At 41.0% G+C, this 23427-nt stretch overlaps 1 long non-coding RNA gene across 1 annotated transcript in view; it reads right to left on the reverse strand.

The window, feature by feature from the left end:
• LOC308073932 overlaps positions 1 to 23090 on the reverse strand; it is a 68126-nt gene extending 45036 nt beyond the window's left edge. Inside the window, exon 1 of the long non-coding RNA XR_013932059.1 lies at positions 23048 to 23090. This is a non-coding gene — a long non-coding RNA (uncharacterized lncRNA). The remainder of the gene's footprint in view (positions 1 to 23047) is intronic.
• Positions 23091 to 23427: the final 337 nt, after the last annotated feature.

Genomic DNA, 23427 nt, shown 5'->3' on the forward strand with positions numbered 1-23427 from the left:
GTGGAAATAAGGGCCGGTGGAAGCAAATAAATAGAGTCCAGTCCCAGTACACAAAACAATGGAACTTTTTCAGACGCACTTGGACTTGAGAGCTCCCTGAAGAATGGACTAGTGCAGGGGTCTTTTTTAAGGCCAAGGACCCCCTGGAGAGGAGATGAAGCAAGAACCCCTACTACATATTGTAAAACTGTGTTGCAGATTAAACTTTTTCATAGATTTCATAGATAGCTGGATTCATGTTAATGTGTATTTTCAGATAGTTAACCTTTAAACTCTCAATATTTAGTCAACTTGACCGTTGGCTCTGTACTTGGTCTGCTCTTTTTCCCTCTACACCGAAAATAGCCGATCTACAAGCTCACAACGCCTCGTGCTGCGAGGCTAATGTTCCCCACCGCACAAAGATTTGGCGGACCCCCTGTAGTAACTCTGAGGACCCCCAAGGGGTCCCGGACCCCCTGTTGAAGACCCCTGGACTAGTGTTCAAGCCAAGGGTGTCTCTGTCATCGGCAAATCGAAAATAGCAGATCTGCAAGCTTACATTCTGTCACGATGCAAAGTGATGAGCTTGTAGATTCGCTATTTTGTTGCTATTCGTAGTACAATGAAGAGCTCAATCTAAAGGTTAAAGCTGCACTATGTAACGTTCCTCTTCTACCCCGGATTTGAACCTGGTTTCTGTGCTGACATTTCTTTACCATTGAGCTAATAGAGCCTGCCTGCTTGATCAGGGGTTGCATTGAATCAGTTAAAAATTTGTGTCAGATCCTGTGTCTAGGTGAGACATGACCTTTGACATGATCTTTCTTTCTTTGGAACGGTTCCCGAGCCATGTGGCCCATAGTTCAGAAGTACAACCTCTCAAAGATGATGCTAGTACAGTGTTTTTCAACCTTTTTCATGCTAAGGACCCCTAAATGTATATACATTTGGCCGCGGACCCCCATTTAAAAATATTTTGTGCCAGGGACCCCCAGAAGCAAAGATATCAGTTAATTTTCGCTTTAAAAAATATGAATATTCAAAGATTTGCACACTTTTTCAAGGTTTTTCAAAAATAGCAGATCTGCAAGCTCATAGCGCGGCACTCGGTGCCGCGCTATGAGCTTGTAGATCTGCTATAATAGCCAAAGCTAAGTGGTTAAAATGATTTTGACGCCATGTTAGCTAATTTTGCTGGGGACCCCCTGGTACTCCCTCAAGGACCACTGGTGGTCCCCGGACCACTGGTTGAAAACCACTGCGCTAGTAGATAGATAGATAGATAGATATCTTTATTAAAGTGTCACTCCTTAACATACATATTAAAATACAAAGCACTTACCAGAATAAAAGTTGTGGACCACTCACAAGGCGTTGTGAGACACTGAGAAACAACTAAAACATACATTATAGTATTTGAGCCACGGATTCATCACCATTTGATGAGATTTAGACTCAGACCTAATAATTTAACTCTTGAGCGCGTAAAATGAACCCAAATGGACCTGTAAGGGTCCATTTGGTTTAATTTTACACTCTCAAGAGTAAAAGATCTAACAAGGGTCCATTTGGTTATACCAACTCTCCATCATTTAGCTGGGGACCACCTGGGACCCCCTCAATTAAGGACCACTGGTGGTCCCGGGACCACTGATTTAGAACCACTGTTATAGTGTTTGCTATGGATTATTGAACTCCCGACCTGAGACCTCCCAGTCTCAATGCTGACACTAACCACAAGGCCACTGAGTTGATCGTTATGGACCACACATTGTCTAAAATTAAAGCATTTAAAAGCAGATCTACAAGCTCACAACGCATTGCGATGTAATGCCTTGTGAGCTCGTAGGCGGGCTATTTTGGCTTTTTGTAGTATGATGAAGTATATAGGGTTTAACTGTGGCTTTATCAGCAAACATATACAAACATACATTATGTAAAATCTATATTGTGTCTATGCAAAAGCATTATACATTTCACATTGAGAAACATAGATTACCATCTCCCTGAGCAGCGGATCACACAGCAAGGAAGAGTTTATGTACAAATTAAATTTGCCATTTTATCACTTGGTAGTTCCTGGGTTTGGAATTAAATCATAGAGTAATTTTGCCTTCACCATTCCATATACTGCAGGAATTTGTTCCATGATTTATCATCAACATGAGTAGATCATAAACCAGATTTAAATCAAGGATGAGATGCTGTCGTTGCTGGGTTTCTGCAAAAAAATATGTTATTGCCTCTAAGTCTTTGTGGAAATGAACTGATGGCTGTCGAGACAAACCGATGTTTAGTTTATTTCGTAGAGGAGTTTACAAGCTGATCTTGGATGTCTAACTTTAGACAAATACACCACCGTCTGGTTTAGAATGGAAGTTTCTCATAATTTAATTCAGTGGTGGAAAGTAATTTAGTACATTTACTTAAGTACTGTACTTAAATAATTTTCTTAGGTACTTTTACTTTACTGGGGTATTTCCACATTTTTAAAAATACTTTTACTTCTACTCCACTGCATCTCAGAGACACATATTGTACTTTTTACACCACTACAATTATTTGAAAACTTTAGTTACTAGTTACTTTGTGGATTTCGATTATTATTACAAAACCAGCCCCATATCACTTAGGCTATTTGAAAATCTACAAGCTCACAGCGTGTCGCAAGCGACGCGTTGTGAGCTTGTAGATCTGCTATCTTCAAAGCATTATTATACATTTGGAAACTTGTGAAATGGGACATTGTGCAAAATTAGTACTTTTACTTTCAGTACTTAAGTATATTGCGAATACTCTTGTCCTTTTACTCAAGTAAATTTACCAGACTTTTATTTGTAACATAGTATTTGGACATTGTGGTATTGGTACTTTTACTTAAGTACAAAATGTGAGTACTTCTTCCACCACAGTCTAATTCAGTGGGTCCCGACCTTTTCTGGATCAGGGCCAATTTGAAAGATCTTGAAAGCATTCGCGGCTGCACCCATCTTAACACGGCAGCCAGTTTTTTTGTTTGTTGTTTTTTTACTTCTGTCGCTATAATATCAGTGGTTCTCAAACTGTTTTCATGTTAAGGACCCCCAAAATTATATGTATTTGTCCGTGGACCCCATCTCAAAATATTTTGTTCCAGGGACCCAATCTACAAGTTTCATCTCGCATTGTGAGCTTATCGATCTGCTATCTTTGCTGAATATTCACCACATATGGGATGCTGGGGTTAAATGAGATTGCTTGTTTGTCTTGCACAGGCCTCTGCATCAACCAACCAATATGGCTAATTGATTGTAACAGTGCTGATGATTCACAACATCATACTAATGCCTTTTCCTGATATTTTTAATACCAAAACTATTGATAATTATATCGTCGCTTTCGGGCAGAAACCTCTTATCTCCTTTTTTAGTTTTTTCGTACATTAATGCCCCATACTACCGCGTCACACAAAAGCATCAAAAATAACAGATCTACAAGCTCGAAATGCGGCACGAAGCGACGCGCTTTGAGCTTGTAGATCTGCTATTTTTGCTATTTTTGTGTATTATGAAAAAGTAACAGTTTTGGACATATGAGGTTTCCACCCAACAGAGACATTATGTTGTTGGTGGTGATATCAGGTTTGGTAAAACAACCCTTATTTTGTTTTTTACCATCTAATCACAGTGTGCCAAAGATGACATTCATCAAGGTATTTGCTCTGAATTGTGTCGTGTTTTCTTGTATTTGAATTGTACTGAGAATACATATAAACCCCTTGAACATTTGTTGCAGATGCTTATACTTTTTATTTGTATCATTTCACACAAGCAAACATTATTTGAGGGTCATTTATTTTTACAGCTTCATAATCATGACACATGCCCTGTTGTTTGACTTTGGAGCCAGTAGATGGCAGCACAGGCTCATAGAAAAGGAGTTTTGTTTTTCTGTGAAAGCAGGGGAACCAGTTTGGCCTCAATTCTGATATTTGACACATTTCAACTTACATTTTCTATGTGAGAATACTGTATGTTTCATTCAAATTACATCAATGAAGATGATAGAAAAATATACCAGATTTAGGACTCATTTGGAACTCTGTCATTCTAAATTAAACCCCCCACCCCATTTCTGAACATGCAAAATGAGTTAACATAGCGTCACAATCATTTTAACCACTTAGCTTTGGCTTTTAAAAAATTGCAGATATACAAGCTCATAGCGCTGCACTGAGTGCCGCGCTATGAGCTTGTAGATCTGCTATTTTTGAAAAATCTTGAAAACGTGTGCATATCTTTGAATATATATATTTATTTTTAAAGCGAACATTTTTAACTCAAATCTTTGCTTCTGGGGGTCCCTGGCACAAAACATTTTCAGATGGGGGTCCACGGCCAAATGGATATCAATTTAGGGGTCCTTGGCATGAAAAAGGTAGAAAACCATAATTTTGCTGCCTGAATAGTTGACCAGAGGGTGGCAGTGTTCACCCATCATTCTAATGCTGTGGTTTGGCTGACACAGAAACAGCTCCTCTTTCCTCAAAACCCTTTCCCTCATGAGCCTGCAGGTTGTATGAGGCAAAATATAGTAGTGCATTACTTCAAATGTTCTTGTAATTGTTCTTACCTCTATTTCAGTGGTTTTCAACCCTTTTCATATCAAGGTCCATTATTTATTCGGCATTTGAGCCATGGACCATGCACCGTTTGATGAGATTTAGACTCTCAGAACCCCAAAACTTAGAATATTTTGTTGTCGTTGGATAAGATTTTGTCCACACTTCCATGCTGTATTCATGTTAGTACCAATAGGAGAGATAACAGGCAAACGCTGATCAAAATAACAATCCTTCTACATTCTCTAATTGTGTAGACTTCTTGTAAATTAAGTAATGCAGATGTTTAACACTAATTTAACTCTAAAATGCTCTCAAGAGTGTAAAATGAGAGTGTAAAATGAAACCAAATGGACCCTTACAGGTCCATTTGGTTTCATTTTACACTCTTAAGAGTTAAAGATCTATAAGGGTCCATTTGGTTTCCAACTCTCCATCATTTAGCTGGGGACCACCTGAAACCCCCTCAAGGACCAGCGGTGGTCCCCGGACCACTGGTTGAGAACCACATTCATGTTTTGCTTGTTGTTGTTTTTTACAGCAGAATACTACACATTGTGATCTAAACATGAATGTTTTTAGTCATCATGAGCTGCTATATGGCTACGTTTTTCTTCAACCATACATCGTGAAACTGTGATCTCATACCTGCTGCTCTGTTTTAAATTTCTTTAGCAATGTCACTTTAATTATATGCAGTGGAACCATATAGCTTCTTGATGAATTGAATACACAGGACCACAATGGAAACTTTTTGTGTTATCCTTTTAGCGTTATTGTATAACTGTATAACTCTGTACTTTTTGCAAAAATGTTAATAAAGTATTCAATCAATCAGTCAATCAGTTGATACTGTGATTTTATACACCATGCTCAGGGCCGGATCTAGACTTCTTTGATTGCGGGAGGGGGCAGTAAGAAATGTTGATGGGTCACTCTTGTCCAACCCGGACATTAGTGTGGCTGTGGTTCTACTTAAATAGTTTGTGATGCGTGTTCCTTTCTTCTCTATTCTCTCTTCCCCTATTCTAACTATTCTTGTAACTGTAATGTTGAGACCTTGCACACACAAAAGAATACCATCCACTCTTTTACACCTGTAATCAATCGTGTGATGAGACAATAACGTTGATTCTGATTCTGGTGAGTGACTTAGATGCAGCTGCACTTACTGGCATCCTGATGGTAGGCTGCCTGCTATTGCATTCCGCTTAAAAAAATAAAGTATATTTGGGCTTGCATTTCACTATTGATCAAGTTCTTTCTCATGCCGTCTCCGCTGGGAGCAGAATGGATTTAATAGGCTGGAATGTTTTCCAATCACAGAATACGTTTCATCTGAGTTCATCTCTGGTTACTGATTAGAATACAAAATGCTGAAGGTATGCAAAAAAAAAAAAAAATGAAAGCCTTGACCCTCGTGATCGTATTGCTTAACGGAGCAACTTTTGATTACCAGTCAAACATTATTTCTTCTGGACGTCTTAAGCTGCAGTTCATGGCGGAGTCATATCTCTGTAATGAATATCGGTGCAAGAGCTATCATCGTAGGAGGGGTGAAAGGACGGCACAGATTGATGCGCCGCTGTACGGGGAAAATATTGACAGTTAAGCCCACATTCCTCATGGGGTTCAGCGGGTGTCACACTTTCTTTTCTGTCCATCCCTCATGCTACTGAACCCCCCGTACCCTCCGCCAACGAAAGTCGAACAAATGTACTGACATTGATCCTTCCTCCTCCTTGGTGGAAGGCCTGGTTTCATTTCAGCCTGGGAGAGAGACACAGAGAGACAGAGAGAGACAGAGAGAGAGAGAGAGTCACTATCTCTGAGGATCTTGACAGACAATTGTATTTACTATTTTCCTTTTCACAAGCCAATAAAGAGGGAGCGGTTATTGCATCAGATTATATGAAAAACCATTTAATGATTCCAATTTATAACTCTAGACTGAATAATGATACAGTTAAGGGCTGACAGGCCGTGATAAATGGCGCCTCATATAAAACATATTCAGCGTGAAGAATGGCCCGAGATGAATTGCACGCTGATACAAACTCATGATAAAGAACACTAAGAGCCCCACTAGAGGACTTAATAATGTGCTATTCATTTTGAAGTGATTTTGCTGGTTAATAATCCATTAGAACCGGGGGACGCATGCTGTGTAACCACTTTAACCATTATTTTATACTTTGGCTATTCAAAAATTGCTTGTAGATCTGCTTTTTTTGAAAAATCGTGAAAATGTGTGCAAAACTTACAATATATATATATATTTTTTTCTTTTTTTAAAGCAAACTTTTTTTTGGGGGGTCCTTGACATGAAAAAGTTTCAGAACCACTGATATAGCAACATATTTTTTTTCTAAAAACTGTTCTAAAAATCCCCAGATTTGAGTTAAAAATGTTCGCTTTAAAAAATATATATTCAAAGATTTGCACACATTCTGATGATTTTTTTCTAAAAAATAGCAGATCTACAAGCTCATAGCGCGGCACTCTGAGCTCTGTTATTTTTGAATAGCCAAATAAATCTGAAATGACAGAGATGACGTTCCCGGATTGAACGGGATAAAAGAGCACAAATTAAAAATATATTTATTGTGGAAAGACGTCTGGGGGGATATTACCCCCCCCCCCTGCACCCCCAGCCTCAACCCGATCTAATCTCTCCTCATCTCTTTAGTTTGAAGCCTGAACCCATCAAGCTCTCACAGCCCTCCTTCCCTCTCCATCATTGACAAGCCTCAATACGAAGCTGGTTGTTTGTAGTCAGGTTCATTTAAGTTATTTGTGATTTCTGACACAACATCCATTAGCCTCGCGTGCGTGTGTTGCTCTGAGGGAATTCTAGAAGCATCAGCGTTTATGCCGTTGCTCACACACCTCACTGTAGATTTGTAGTTTCCAGTCAGTTGTATTGAGGCAAAGACACATTTTTCCAGCTGTGTAAAGCAGTGGTTCTCAAACCTTTTCATGTCAAGGACCCCCAAAATGATATACAGACCCCCCCCATCTACATTTTTGTGCCAGGGATTTTTCTAAAATAGCAGATCTACAAGCTCATAGCGCGGCACTCGGTGCCGCGCTATGAGCTTGTATATCTGCTATTTTTTAATAGCCAAAGTATAAAATATGGTTAAAGTGGTTAAAATGATTGTGACGCTATATTAACACATTTTGCTGGGGACCCCCCGGTACCCCCCCCCCCCCAGGGACCCCTGGGGGTCCCCGGACCCCACTTTGAGAACCAATGGTGTAAAGCCCCTGAGCAGTGTACACAGACAAGTGAAATCTATAAATCGTTGCTGTCGGGCAGAAACCTCTATATTATATTATCTCCATATTTAAAAAACGTGTGTGTTTCTTCATACATTAATGACTTGATCATACTACGCCGGCATCCGGGTAGCTCAGTCAGTCGGTAGAGCTCTCGTCCGCCTTGACCACAAGACCTATAGTCGGTTGAGTGTCTAAAACAGAGGTACCGGAATTTGGCGGTAGTACCGTCCAAGGAAATGACGTTGACGCTTTACAAAATCTATTTACATTATCCGTCAATGAAACAAGTGTTGTAATTGGTCGAAAAAGATTGTATCCGGGGTAAAATGCATACGACGGAAGTTCCGCCCCTATAGGCTCTCTCTGCTTTAGGTCGTGACCAGGCTTTTCTCTTTGCAGATGAGTAAAGGCTGGGAACGAGGCTATACCTCCCAGGGGTCTAGCGCACTGCGAAACGGGGTTAGACCCCCGCCGCTCTGGCTGATACCGACAGTAAGCCTCTGCGACCTACTTACTTACTTACTTACAGCTTCACACAAAAGTATCAATAGTAGCAGGTACATTATGAGCTTGTAGATCTGCTACTTTTGAATTTGAATCCTGAAAAGTAACAGTTTTGGACATATGAGGTTTCTACCCGACAGAGATGATATAGCAAAGTAGCTCATCCTGTCATCCCTCGTGATAAGCGGTATAGATGTTTGCCTTCACCCTATAGCCCCCAAGGGAACTTCAGGTGTTATATATCAATTACTGTATGTCCATTATTTATTTGGCATTTGAGCCACGGACCACCATTTGATGAGACTTTGCTCAGAACCCCCAAACAAAGAATATTTTGTTATCGTTGGATAAAGATTTTGGCCACAATTCCATGCTGGTTTGATGTTGGTACCAATAGGAGAGATAATTGACTTGACTTGGTTCCAGGGGGTCCCCAGTAAAAGTAGGTAATATAGCATCACAATCATTTCAACCGCTTTACCCATTTACTGTATATGTCTGCTATTCAAAAATAGCAGATCTACAAGCTCTGACATCTGCTATTTTTGAACATTTCTGAAAAATATCAAAAGATATTTGAAAAAAAATCTAATATCTTGATTTTTTAAACATAAATCTTCTCTTCTGGGGGTCCCTGGCACAAAACATTTTCGGATGGGGGTCCGCGGCCAAATACATATCAATTTGGGGGTCCTTGACTTGAAAAAGCATCATTGAGAACCAATGATGTATACGGAATGTTGTGAGCGTGTCACACTGTCACACGATGCCACATAAAGACATAACGTTCAACCATTTCACATCTTACTCTATGTGCCAGTGTGGTAAATATACAGTATCTGCAAGGAGCAGGAGATTTGCATCTTTGTGCGTTGGCTTTTAATGTTGTGGTATCCTTGACGACTATCAAAGCCACAGAGGAAAAAATACTCTGATTCAAGGACCAAAACGTGTCACATTCGAGTCTTATGTGGCGTCGCTGAATGTGTGGAAGGCACCAGGGTCAAGTGCTGGGCCATTTAAAACCATGGCCAAGGCCTCGTAGACACTATGAGAAAAGAAAATCCGTCAGTCCCTAAGGTTGAAACGTTTTATTTCACGAATGTAAGGCCCCGGCTTGATCAATTCACATGGCTTTCGAACTAGTTCTTAGAATAAGAACTATTCTTTATTCTTGTCATATATAAACGGAAGGGGGAAAAAAAAGCTTGAGTTGACGCAAACCTATCGCCAGAGGAAACGTTGTCATTGAACGTTTGAACTCCAGAAACGTTCAATGATAACGTTTCTGGACCACAAAAACTCATTTCAATGTTAAGGTTTATGGTTAGGTTTAGGGTTAAGGTTAGGGTTAAGGTTAGGTTTAGGGTTAAGGTTAGGTTTAGTGGTTAGGTTTAGGGTTTGTTAGTATGCAACCTACAAGTGACCATCGACTCTACATGGTTCTCACCAGCGGACGTTCACATGCAACATGCAATGTTTTTGGGATACAAAAACTGCACGTTTCTGCAAAACGTGCTGTGACAACGTTTTATCTGGCGACCAAGCTGGTTGACGTGACTGTGTCCTCAGCCCCATGTTGAAGGTAAAACACAGCAAGGAGTGGACAGTGAGAGTTCTCCACTCTTCATCCTGAGTGTTCTGAACACACACACACACACACACACACACACACACACACACACACACACACACACACACACACACACACACACACACACACACACACACACACACACACACACACACACACACACACACACAGTGTCTCACTCCTTTGTTGTCCGGGGGGGGGTGGAAGGGTGGGCGAGATACACGTGGAGGGCAGGAGCGCCCTCGATGTTAAAATTTGAATGATAAAAGTGTGAGGCTAATGAGAAAATGTAAATGAGGGACGAGCACACAGGACAAGCAGACGTTGGCCTCTTATTTGATGAACACGAAATCGAGGAGCGGAAATTGATCACGTTGACACCTGAGAGACGGATAGGAGGGGGGGGGGGGTCGCATCACCACAGTGACCCCCCACCTGGAGTGTGTGTATTTGTATGTGTTCAAGGGGGAGGAGGTGTGTTTGTAGTCAGGAGATGAGGCGGATCAAACACAAGGGGGGTCAGGAGTTCGATCTGTCCCACTGTCCGTATGAGTGCTCCCCTTAACACTGTGACACAGACCCCTGGTACTGCTAGACGGTACAACACAGAGACAGTACACTCGTTCCGGGAACCGTTTAGGGACCATGTACCTGTCTGACTACTTCAAAGAGTGACGGGCACGACAGGAGCTCCACTGATCTCATTCCCCCCAGATTCGGTACAAACACGGGGATGAATTCATTCTGCTATTATGCCACCAAAATGTGGAATGCCCTACCAAACAGCCATCAAAATGTACCCTACCCTCCCTCAAAACCGCCATAAAAGAGCGCCTGTCTGCAATTTGCAACTGTCTTCTAGCTTGCCAAAATAAATGACCCAACACTGTTTTTCTGTAAATATACTTGCTCCTATATTGATGATTTCTTGTATTAATTGTATGTTTTTATATGTCTTCTTTTCTTGATGAATTGAATACACAGGACCACAATGGAAACAAGCCCACAGGGCTTTTTGTGTTATAATCCCAGCATTATTTGTATAACCGTAGTGTACATCTGAGCGAGCGTTTCCCCCGACTTTAGTCAACCCACAGAATAAGGACAAAACACCTACTGAGCCCCGTCGGTAGGTCGGCATCTCACCTACTCAGCCCAATCGATAGTCTGATTAAACGTGATAATGTCCCATTCAGTGCGTTGACAGCATCAGAAGCCAATGAGGAGGCAGACATTTGAGTATTGAGTATTATTTAGCTATAGACAGTAACACTTGTTGTGGTTCCAGTACCACAGGTACAGTAAACAGTACACTGGTTACCAGTATGGTGACATGTGGCTTCTGTTAATCATTACAGTTCAGCGCTGACCTGTTTCTCATTAACAAAGCACAGCAAGGTATTTGTGGACAATAAAAGGTGCCAAAACCTGTTCACTGGAAGGTGTTCACTGGAAGGTGTTCACAAGATACTAAAGAACAAGATGAGCATCATATAAGTTTAGTTTTGTTTTGTTTGCACATTTTTAAAGCATGTGATGAAAAAAAATGGAAAAAAAATGTTTTTATATGGAAAGAAACAAAAATCGAAACATGATGTGCCGTAAAGGCCAAAAAAACATCATCACTTTTCAAAAGTCTTCACTTGGTAGAAGAGCTGAATAGTACGTTTGTGATGATAAATCTGACAGTTGTTATCGATGTACAGTAGGGTGTCATTTTGCCACCATTGTGCAAGGCAAGGCGAAACAAGGCACTTTTATTTGCATAGCACATTTTAACAACAAGGTAATTCAATGTGCTTTACACTGAACATCAAGCAAAGGAAACACAATTATACAATGACATTAGGATGCATAAAACAAAATAAGTAAAAATAACAGATATACAAATACAGTGCAGAAGAGAGAGGAAAAAAAAAAAGAAAAAGTCTTTTGAGGTACAGGAGTGCTTCCAATTTTCAGTACTTTTACTTCTACTCAACTGTATGGGGGCGTGTCCTATCCTCCACGTCATCAGCGCCCATACCCTAGGTGGGGTTGGCGAAAGGGCCTTTCTGTGTGGAGTTTGCATGTTCTCCCAGTGGTGGGTACCCTCACAAAAACGTGCAGTAATCCTGGTCTCTATACTGCCCTGGTCAGCCGGGGCGCCTGATGGAGGGGAAAGGAACTGGTTGGAAAAACGTGTTCCTTCCACGCGCTACCGGGGAAACTCCCCCCTGTCAGGTGATAAGAAGGTCAGTTGGCTCTCATGCATTGAAGGAGGCATGAGCTCGGCTCTGGGCTCCCCAGGCTGGCGGGGGGAGTGTAGCGCCCAGGATCACTTAGACAATTGGCACTGGGTGAAAAAGGGTTGCAAAATCGTACGATTAAAAAAAGAAGTACATGTGCGAGGTTTCACTCAGAAGCAGGAACAAGGTCAGAGTCAAGCAAATGGTGTTATTTACCTAAATATGATATTGTCCCCAAGTAAAATATCCTTATGCAAATTTCCCATCAGGCAAAAATATGTCTTATTTGTTGACACTGTATAATAGTTTATTATCATGAAAACAAATTGGTAATCGATATTTGTTGCCAAGAGGGTTTTTAGCTCAGTCGTATGGTTTTGCTACACAAAACTCACGAGGCCAGCTGCCTGTGCAAGGTTGGGTTTTTAGCTAAAGTGGTAATAATAGGAAGAAGTATCCACATTCAACCACTCACACAGTTAGTAGATGAGCGTGGATTCGATCCAATTGTGAAGTGTTCATTGTGCTGATAGAATTCACTTACACTCTTCTCTTTCTAAAAGAAAGGGACAAAAAAAATGGAAAAGTCACAATGTAAGTGGATAACGAGCAGAAAAGACGGAATAGGCAGAGAGGTATGTCGGAGATAGATCCTCCTTCAGATAGATACTGTAGGTGTTCATCATCATCCGTTATCACCTGAGAACCGCAAATCCTCACAGGTTCCATTTTATTCTTTACACCCTCAGAGTTAAACGAACACTCGTGTTTGTACTTTGTTTTGCGAGGCAGTGGTGGAAAAAGTACTCAAATGTTTTTACCTAAGTAAAAGTATCAATACTGCAATGTAGAAATACTCTGTTTAAAAGTGAAAGTCCGGAATTCAAAATGTACTTGAGTAAAAGTATTGGCATCAAAATGTATTTAAAGTACCAAAAGTTAAAGTACTCATTATGCAGAATGTCCCATTACAAGTTTTAAAATGTGTAAAAATCTCGCATTGTGAGCTTGTAGATCGGCTATTTTCAAATGGCAGAAATGTAGGCTATATTGGGCTTAAGTGTTATGTTATGTAATAATAATCCAAATCTACAAAGTAACTAGTAACTAAAGTTTTCAAATAATTGCAGTGAAGTAGAATTACAATATTTGCCTCTGAGATGTAGTGGAGTAGAAGTAAAAGTACTGAAAATTGGAAATACTCCACTAAAGTAAAAATACCTCAAAATTACACTCAAGTACAGTACTTGAGTAAATGTATTTAGTCACTTCACACCACTGGTTGCGAGGCAGCACTCTTCAATATCTGCAGAGACAACATCCAGTGGCCTGTTTTCTCTGGACACCCAACCTCCACACGTGCACACACACACACACACACACACACACACACACACACACACACACACACACACACACACACACACACACACACACACACACACACACACACACACACAAACTTCTTCTGTCCCACCTCCCCCTCCCCAAAGCTTCCCACCCAGACCCTCAGAGAGCCTGTAGAAGACCCAGGGCCAACAACAACGGTTGAAAAAGGAGTCTCCTGAATGGGCCCCGGGCGGACCCTTTTGTCTGGCCCCCCGGTTGCAGAGTCCCTTTATTTACACAGTCTTTAACGCCGCATGTTTTCTTGTCCCTTAATTGCATTGGCCTTTGCTACCCCTGGCCTGGTCAATCAATACCAACCTCCCGATGACATCAGCACCTCTATTCACCAGGTGATAGTGTGTCTCGTGGGAGAGTTGTGGGAAAAAAAGGGCCTCGTCGTCGTTGCCCTGACTCCTGAACCCAGAGTGGACATTGTTAGGAGGAAATCATCCACCACAGCTGTCCTCTCTGCTGATGACCCCACCAACACCTGCCCTGTCTGTCTGTCTGTCTGTCTGTCTGTCTGTCTGTCTGTCTGTCTGTCTGTCTGTCTGTCTGTCTGGAAAAAGTACTTTTACTCCACTACAATTATTTGAAAACTTTAGTTGCTAGTTACTTTGCAATTATCAATTATTATGTTATAATACATACATTAACCACTTTAACTTTAGGTGGAAATGAGTGGGTGAAATGCTTTACAAGCGCCAACATTCGCAGTTTCAGGAAAAGGGTAAATAACAGTGAATGAAAGAAACGAGGAAAACAAGTTACATATGCGAACTATTTCTAGTATAATACGAGCAATGTCAAATATACCATATACATCAGTCGCATGGTTAAAAATAGCAATACAATTTGACAATTAAAATAGCAGCATACATAGAATCACAGCATCTTCTGTGTAGATAGAATAGCAATTTAATAAGGCAGAAATGCGTCTAGTGCAAGTGGAGAAACATTGCAGCAGGTTTAATAGCAGCAGAATAGAATCATATAGTCTCTTGTGCTGGCGAGGCATCACTTAGTAGCAGATAGCAAACATATCCTGGGACTGTATACATAAGTGCCCGTGCAACAGCAGTCATATATACACAAATAATTACCCTGTGAGGTAGCATGTGTCGTCAGGACAGCCTGACGGCAGGAATCGACGTTTGTTCAGATGGTTGCCAGGTGGAAACAACTGCTCCATAGTCTATTGAATGGCATTTGATACTGTGTACATGGCTATCGCTTGCCTTGCCGTGGTCGCAGTAGCGGCGTGAACAGACTATGGCTGGGGTGGTGAATGACGGTGATAATCCGCTCCGCCGTGGCTACACACCGCTTCTCGTATAGGTAGTGTGCACATGCGTCACTTTTCCACCTCATCTAGACTGAGGGGCAAAACATTGAGCAGCATGGAGCATTTGGAGTTTGGAAGCGCTCGTTGGAAAATCACTCAAAGGTCCTGCGTACGCGTACCACATGTTTCTAAATTGCACATAATGCAGGAGGCAGCAGGACGTTGCGTTATTGAAAACGAGCGCTTCAAAACTCTGACACTTAGAAAATGAATCACCTGCACAGAATTTATTTATATTAATTTTATTGACCGTCCGCACTAGCCTGGCATGGCCAGACTAATATCACTACGTAGATATTAGTCTGGAATCTCTGTGTGGAACCTGCATTTCCAAGGGGCGGATAAAAAAAATACCTCTGGTTTATCACCACTCCACAATACGCTCGTATGCTCTGGATCCAGCTAGGGAAAACATTTAACAACTGTCAATGGCGTGTAGATTTCCTTTTTGGCTTGTGAATTACAGAGCCAACTTCCTGAAATGTATTTTTTCTTGTATTTTCATACAAGAAATAGCTTCTGTTGTCTGTTTATGATTCTTCCTAAAGTACAACTTTTTTAAAGCAATGCAGCCGGTTATCTGTGACATGTGCGTGTGTGTGTGTGTGTGTGTGCATGCATGTGTGTCCGTTCGTAGCATTAGATACGTGTTACGCTTACAGGACCAATCAAACGGTAAAGTCAAGCAATCCCACCGGGAGAGTGTCCATAAGAGTGCATCCTGAAACAAACAGTCATCAAGTGTACGAAATCATGTAATTGTAAATGAAGAAGCATTTTCATTGGAAATAGAGCGAGATGTGGTAGCGTCGTAAGCTAGGGGAAGTCACGCCCCATGCAAAAAAAAAAAACAGATCTACAAGTTAACAACGGCTTCACAATGCAAAGTGCTGTTAGGGGCCGTGTAGTCTCACGAGCCAGACTGATGCCTCCCACTATTGTCAAATGCTTTCTTCATACAGTCTGGAGCAACAGAAGCTCAGATAACGATCAGAGGATAAAGCGGATGTGACACCTCCTCCCCTCTTACGTTTTGCCTTTAAAGTCGTGCAAATTTGTCCCAATATAAATAATATTAAATAATCGAAGCATATATAGCTTGGCTTCTTATCAGAAATGGAAATTCTAAAATAAAATGTAAATATATTATATTTTAAAAATATAGATATTTTAAAATATATTTTCATGAACAGAAATGACAAACAGATGACAGCTTCCGTCCTCAGCTTTCGGAATGTGTAGTTCTAGACTATAAAGCATTCGGAGATTGTGGAAGAGTTGTCTGGCTACGTGAGACTATAGGGCTGTGTCCACAGAAAGATAATTTTTTGGGCTGCCAGTGTTCTTTCTGCCGTGTATTTCTAGGGTGTAGCGCTACGGTGCCTCCCGTGGCTCAAGTCACCTTGAGACGGCGTGCCTCTGTCGTTTTAACAGTTTTTTGGCGAACCGTCTTGGATCTGAGAACTGCACTTCCGCATTCCTGGAGTGCGGAAGTGCCCGGGAAGGCACCGGTTGACTGGAAGGGTACCCCCTTCAAGTCACCGTTTGACGTTTGGTCAAGAAGTCACAATATGCTTTTTGGGGAGTGAGACAGTGTTGCTCCACTTCCCAGTGTATTTCTAGGGTGTAGCGCTCCACTTCCCAGTGTATTTATAAGGTGTAGCGCTCCACTTCCCAGTGCAGAGCATGGCGTTGCATCGCTCTGGGTGTCCTGTGTTTATTGGGTGCCTCAAGTAGAGGCCATTCAAACAATGTCACTTTTTTTCGACTGACCTATCAAAATCGAGGAGAGGCGGTACTACGTGGAAACTGCTTGCTGTGGACGTGGCCCCTTAGCTTGTAGATCAGTTATTTTTGGCACTACAGAGGGAGCACTCTTAACTGACAACATTGTTTACACAGGGGCTGATTTCACACACACACACACACACACACACACACACACACACGCGCGTATGTGCGTGCATGCGCACACACACGCACACACCGTTACATCTAGGCATTTTCATATTTATTTACTACAGAGCAGTTAGTTCTGAAAAACTTTAGTTGAGGTGTGTGTAAGTAGACTTGCAGTTTTGCTATGTCACTAAATGATTACTGTTTTACTCTGATAGGCTGCTATACATTTGCCAGGGTAGATTATCGAGCCATCAGGGCTTTGATTTTGGAACTTTTGGAAGCAATCATGAGTTTGTAGGTCTGCCTAAAGTCTACTCAATAGCATGCTATAATATTCCTTATGTTGTTTATGATATTCATGGTATATTGTTTTATTAGAGTATTATATGGTAATATTAACACATGGCAATATACTAAAAGGCTATTTATCATATTAATCTGCCTGGCTGGTAGTTTATTTTATTATGCTTTTATTTATTGTTTTAGCTACCAGCCGCTATGGCTGGTGAGCCAAAGGTTTAAGTTTGTTCGGTCGATCGTTCTGTCTGTCTGCCTGCCTGTCTGTCTGTCTTTATTATTTATAATTTTTTTGTTTACCACCAGTGAAAGCCAATATCCTGCATAATGTTAACAAACCAGAGACATCCAATGGGTGTGTCAGTCAAGTGTGTTGTTGAGGTTGAAGTGGTGTTTACACCCGGTTTGTTTCAACTTTAAAGCGGCACTATGAAACTACTTTTTTTTATGAAAAAAATGTAAGATTACATTTATAGGGCTCGCAACTCACTTTTATGCTCCAAGGTTTTATTCAAACAAACAGCAGATACGACGTTTCGACCCTTTCGGTCTTTTTTAAGTATACTTGAAACAAAGTGAGTTGCGAGGCCTATTTTTGTTTCAGTATCACTGTTCATACAGTTAAAGCTCAGCACCAAAGAACGGAGGATGTGCGTTATTTGTTTTTCTCAAGATTACATTTATCCCCTGAGCAAGCAGGCTCAATGGTATAAAAAATAATCAGCACTTGCGCAGGAAACCGGGTTCAAATCCGGGGTAGAAGAGGAAAGTTACGTAGTGCAGCTTTAAGTACATTGGCTTTGAGTGGTTAAGTGACTCTATATTTGTGTTCAGTCCGCAGACTGAACAGAGTGAGCACACGTACGGCGGGCGGGTGCATGGTGTCTGCTTGGAGGGTACAATCAAAGCCATCAAAACAATTTTGCCGACCCTTGACCCCCGGAGCAGCGGGAGAGAGAGAGTTGACACGCTCTTTAACACTGTAGTGCGGGTGACAGATCACACGGCTCATAAAGAGACGACCCCTCTCCTGTGTCCAATTCAGCGACGAGTCTCTAGTGTCTCGCCGTGATAATGTTTAGACAGACGAGAACATAATTATCTTTTTGTGTACTTTAATAAGGAGACATCCGAGTGTTTGGGTGACACTGCAAAAACCTCGCCCGCAACGATATTATCTCCTCCATTCCGCGCAATTAAAGCATAAACAATTAAATGACCCCTAACTAACATAACTGATATGCAAATGTGGTGATTTTGGAGAGTTGAAGAACACAAGGATTTATTTTTTTCCCCTCCCTGCAAATGGGGGACTATTTAAAGTTGACCTTTGGAAATGTTATTTTGAACGTAATGTGATGGGCGCTGTTTAATTTGAAGAGGTACTTATCTCAAAGTCAACATCTTACTTTTCCTGTTTTCCCGACGCACACTCGGCGACCAATATATTAGCCGGTAGCCTGGCAACCACAAGAGCGGGTAGCCTAGCACCAAATGGATTATGTTTGCAATATGACGGGCCCGCCGCGCTCCTTATTCCTGACCCCGGCCTGCCATTTTGTTTCTGTCCTGTGTGTGAAGGTGTCAGTGATAAACGTTACCTTGTCTCGGCAGGTGTGCCGGGGATGGAGGGCCCCGCCGCACCGAGGGGGTCGCCAACCCCAAACTGTTACCCCCTCCATTTATTTGAATAATGGGCCATTAGGACGGCTGGATATCCAATGTTAAAGTAGCTTTATGCGGCTCCCCGGATAAAAGACATAATTACCTGAGAGAGAGAGAGAAAGAGAGAGAGAGAGAGAGAGGGAAAGAGGGACGATGTGTTGTTGCACACTTTTTTCCTCAGCTGGGCTCCACAGCTCAGATTTATTCAACACTCCGACCATTAGATGGCGACAGAGAGACAACTGAATGCTGGAGACCCTCCAGAGCTGCAGACCACTATAACAGTCTAGTAGTAAACATTCTATGATTTTACATTATACGGGCAAATAGATAGAAGCTCCAGATCGTTATTTTTAGTTGGGACTCATCCCACGGAAGCACAGCTAATTCCATACATGTAGATCTTAGACATCTTATTCTCCTTAATATTCATAATTTATTTATAATATTGTTGATTATATTTATTCCCATGGCTGACCAGAATATATTGTATTTCAGGAATAAAGATGACTAACTTTTTTTTACCTTTTGCAAAAATCTAAATTGATTCATTTGAACTGCCTTCCTTGTATCATGTTAAAAACCAAGAGTGGGCTATTTGAGAACCTTTGGCTCGCCAAGAGATGCAGAAATTGTCCTTTTCGCTCGACATTGTGACTGCTTTTGCATTTCGTACTCCCGGTTCAAGAGAGCCTCGCCACGCAGTCAATGGAAATCTGGATGGGACCCACATTAGTTGTGGAGTGGTATTCATATGAATCAAAAAGATTGCCAATTAAAGATGAGTTCTTCATCATTTTATTTGCCCTTGGGGTTTTAGTCCTCAATTGCGATCACCTTATAAAAGCATCCTTTCAGCGTAAAGAATGGGAGACCATTTTCCCTGACCTCGTCTAATGTGTTCCCATCCATCCTCGCATCCTCCAAAAAAGTTTGAACCCGTCCACAAAACATGTTAATTGCCATCACGGGCGCCGGGTATAAAGAGAATATCTACAAGTTAATTAAACAAATATGTTGGCAACCCATCTGTGCGGAAAGCCACATTGAAATGACTGAAATTGTGTTTCTTTTATTTTGGACACATTGTTTAATCAAAAGGCTTCAGAAATGTGCAGATGGGTAATCGTCGTGTCTTCAAGGAGCAATCTGGTTCAAGGTGACTGTTTCATGTCCCCCAGACCTTCTGTTTCTCTCCATTGTGCTGTATAGGTTACATATCGTTGCTGTCGGGCCGAAACCTTGTATCTCAATATTCTAACTTTTTGTGTTTTTTAGTATATTAACGCCCTACTTGATCATACTACAACGTCACACAAAAGCATCAAAAGTAGCAGATCCACTGTTGATCTGCCACCTTTGATGCTTTTTTTATTTGAATCCTGAAAAGTAACAGTTTTGGACATATGAGGTTTCCACGATATCGTCGCTGTTGGGTGGAAACCTTGTATCTCCATAATTCCATTTTTTTCTCACTTCATGCCCTACTTAGTCCTACAAGTGTCCAGCAAAAGTATTGAAAATAGCCGATCTACAAGCTTTATTTTCTATTTTCACAATTTTTTTAATTTTTGTTCCATTTCCTGAGAGAACATGTCCGTTGGATGTCCATTTTGGACATCCACCCAGCAACGATATCCTGAAGAGATGTTCACTCTACCCAAAATCCAGACTTTGTGTGTGAAACACACACACACACACAGGACGACAGTTTTCTAAATGCAATTCTTTTTAATGTTTTGCCCTCTTTTAAACCTTACCCTAGTTATACTTCTAGTTGCATGCGGTGTCGTGCATCGAAAATAGCTGATCTATAAGCTCACTACATGTCTCTGTTGTTTTCGATGTGCGACACTGGTGCACTAACCTCTAAATGCCTAAACCCCTAAAGCCAACCAGAATAGTTTCTTAATTGTGATTAAACATTATTTATATATAATATTTTTTAATATTTTTTTTCTTTCTTATCATAAAACAACAATTTCTACAACCAAGTATTCTATAGTAATACACACACACACACACACACACACACATACACACACACACACACACACACACACACACACACACACACACACACACACACTCACACTCACACTCACACACACACAGGCACACCGGCAGCAGAACTTGGCCTTGAGTATCTGAGCACATCGGTCATTAACTGTAATAATGACTGATTTCAGACAGACTTACTGTAAACCAAAGATGCAATGAATGGAGCGGAAATATTCATGTTCACCTCAACACTATGAAACAAATTGTAAGGTTGAGACGTCAGTCCCAAACTTCTTGGTGATCTTGATTGAATATAGTTAGAAACCTTGCAAAAAGAACACCTTTTATATGTTTTTTTAATGTTAGATTAAAGTGAGAAAGATGACATTAATTTGATCGGAAGAATGAAAATTCATTTCCAATGTGATCTCACCCCTCTAAAAGGGAAACTAGTGTAAGAGCACATGAATGGATGGTGCCTTATAGTAGTACTGTATCAAGGCTATTCCATGACTTGTCATCGTAGGAGAAATTGTTAATTATGAGGATGGGCTTTGTCATAAATGTCCTTAGAACTTGATGCTGTTTAATCTTCCCCTGAGTGAAATATTTCAGAAGATATACCTCTTTGTATGAATGAACAAAGCCCACAAGTATTCTCCTACCTTCAAAGGGAGCTAGATACAGCTCTCCAAAACACTATTCACATACTTCTCGAGGGAAAGTGGCTATGAAGGATGTGTTTTGTATACCAGGCTAAAGACTTTGATGTGTACTACATGCAGGAGAAGGTATTTCTGTTGTAGTTTCAAGGCTTGTTGTTATATCGGCTATCGGTTCTCGGGCTTCTTGACTGATGAAGCTTCGATTCATCCAAAGCGAACGCTCAAGTCGCAGTGAAACGATGGTGAAGGTCTTACGAAGGCAAGAAATCGATTCAGACCCAGCAGTGAACCCTGAATCCAATCTATGCTGGTCAACAATGGCCCATCGCCATTGCAGGAGGTAGCTAATCACATTTTGAAATAATTTACTTGAGTATTTTAATCGGGCTTTCATAGGCGATGCATGTGTTTTGTTGTGTTGTGTTGTGTCATGTTGTGTTGTGTTGTGTCGCGTTAGTAGCCTGCAAGGCACTGCACAAGGTGGGAGGCGAGGGGAGACAAAAGAAAAGATATCGGGGGGAAGATGACATCGGAGAATGGACTCGCTTGAAAGAAACTCTCACTGAGGCAATGAGAGCTGCCGAGGACAGAGAGGGACGGAGAGAGAGCTGGTCAACAGATCGTCTGTGGTGCCCCAACGACCGTCTGTGGGACCGGGTTATGGGATAGGTACAGGTCACAGGTGTTAGTAGTTTGAAATATCAGATGTGTAGTCTGTAGAAATTCGCTATGATGGTGGAAAAGTGGCTTCAGACCACTGTTGATTTCGTCGACTAAAACTATGACGAAAAATGTTCGTCGACTACCTTTTTTTTCACTGACGAAAGCTAAATAAAAACTACGCTACGATGACTAAAACTAAATATATAGAACATTTTGTCAACAAATAAAAACTAGACTAAAATGTTAGTGAGGGACTAGTGGAGAAGAGATCCAGTAGAACTAAAAGTCATTTTATGTTTGGTTGCGCTCTGGTGTTTGGTGCGCTCTGAAAATAGCAGATCTACAAGCTTGTAGATCGGCTATTTTCAGCATGCAACCAAGTGTAAAATCAGCCATTGCCATCACGGCCCGCCAAAATACATTTCAGTCGACTAAATCAACTGTAGATTTAGTCGACTATAACCTTATGATATTTAGTCGACTAAAACTAGACAAAAACTAAAAGATTTCAGATGATTAAATATGACTAAAACTAAAAGGAATTTGATTCAAAAGACTATGACTAAATCAGAATTTGCTGTCAACACTGCTCCAGACTAGCCACCAATACTCTGATCGGAAATACATGGCCTCCACCCCCGGCCGCACAGACATGCGTCGTTCATAAACTGCACACCAACACTAGTAACTTGCGATCCATAGCTACAGATTGCTCCCGGAAGCCACACAGTTTTTTAGTAGAGCTGTACCAATACCATTTCTCAGTGGTGTCAAGTAACTAAGTACATTTACTCAAGTACTGTACTTAAGTACAGTTTTGAGGTATTTTTACTTTACTGGAATATTTCCAATTTGCAGTACTTTTACCTCTACTCCACTACTACTCTCAAATATTATACTTTTACTCCACTACAATTATTTGACAACTTTAGTTACTAGTTACTTTGTAGATTTTGATTATTATTACAAAGCATACATTAACCACTTCAGCTCTGTATACTTTTCGGCCATTTGAAAATAGCAGATCTGCTATTTTTGAAAGATTGTTATACATTTGAAAACTTGAAATGGGGCATTCTGCATAATGAGTACTTTTACTTTTGGTACTTTAAGTACATTTTGATAGCAATACTTTTGTACTTTTACTCAAGTACATTTTGAATTCCGGACTTTTAGCAGAGTATTTCTACATTGCTGTATTGATACTTTTACTTAAGTAACAAATGTGAGTACTTTTTTCCACCACTGCCATTTCTTCCTCCCCGATACCAATTCCGATAACCATAATTTGCGTATCAGTCGATACA

The sequence above is a fragment of the Gymnoscopelus braueri genome (genome assembly GCF_963280865.1).
Source record: "Gymnoscopelus braueri genome assembly, chromosome: 19".
NCBI lineage: Eukaryota > Metazoa > Chordata > Actinopteri > Myctophiformes > Myctophidae > Gymnoscopelus > Gymnoscopelus braueri.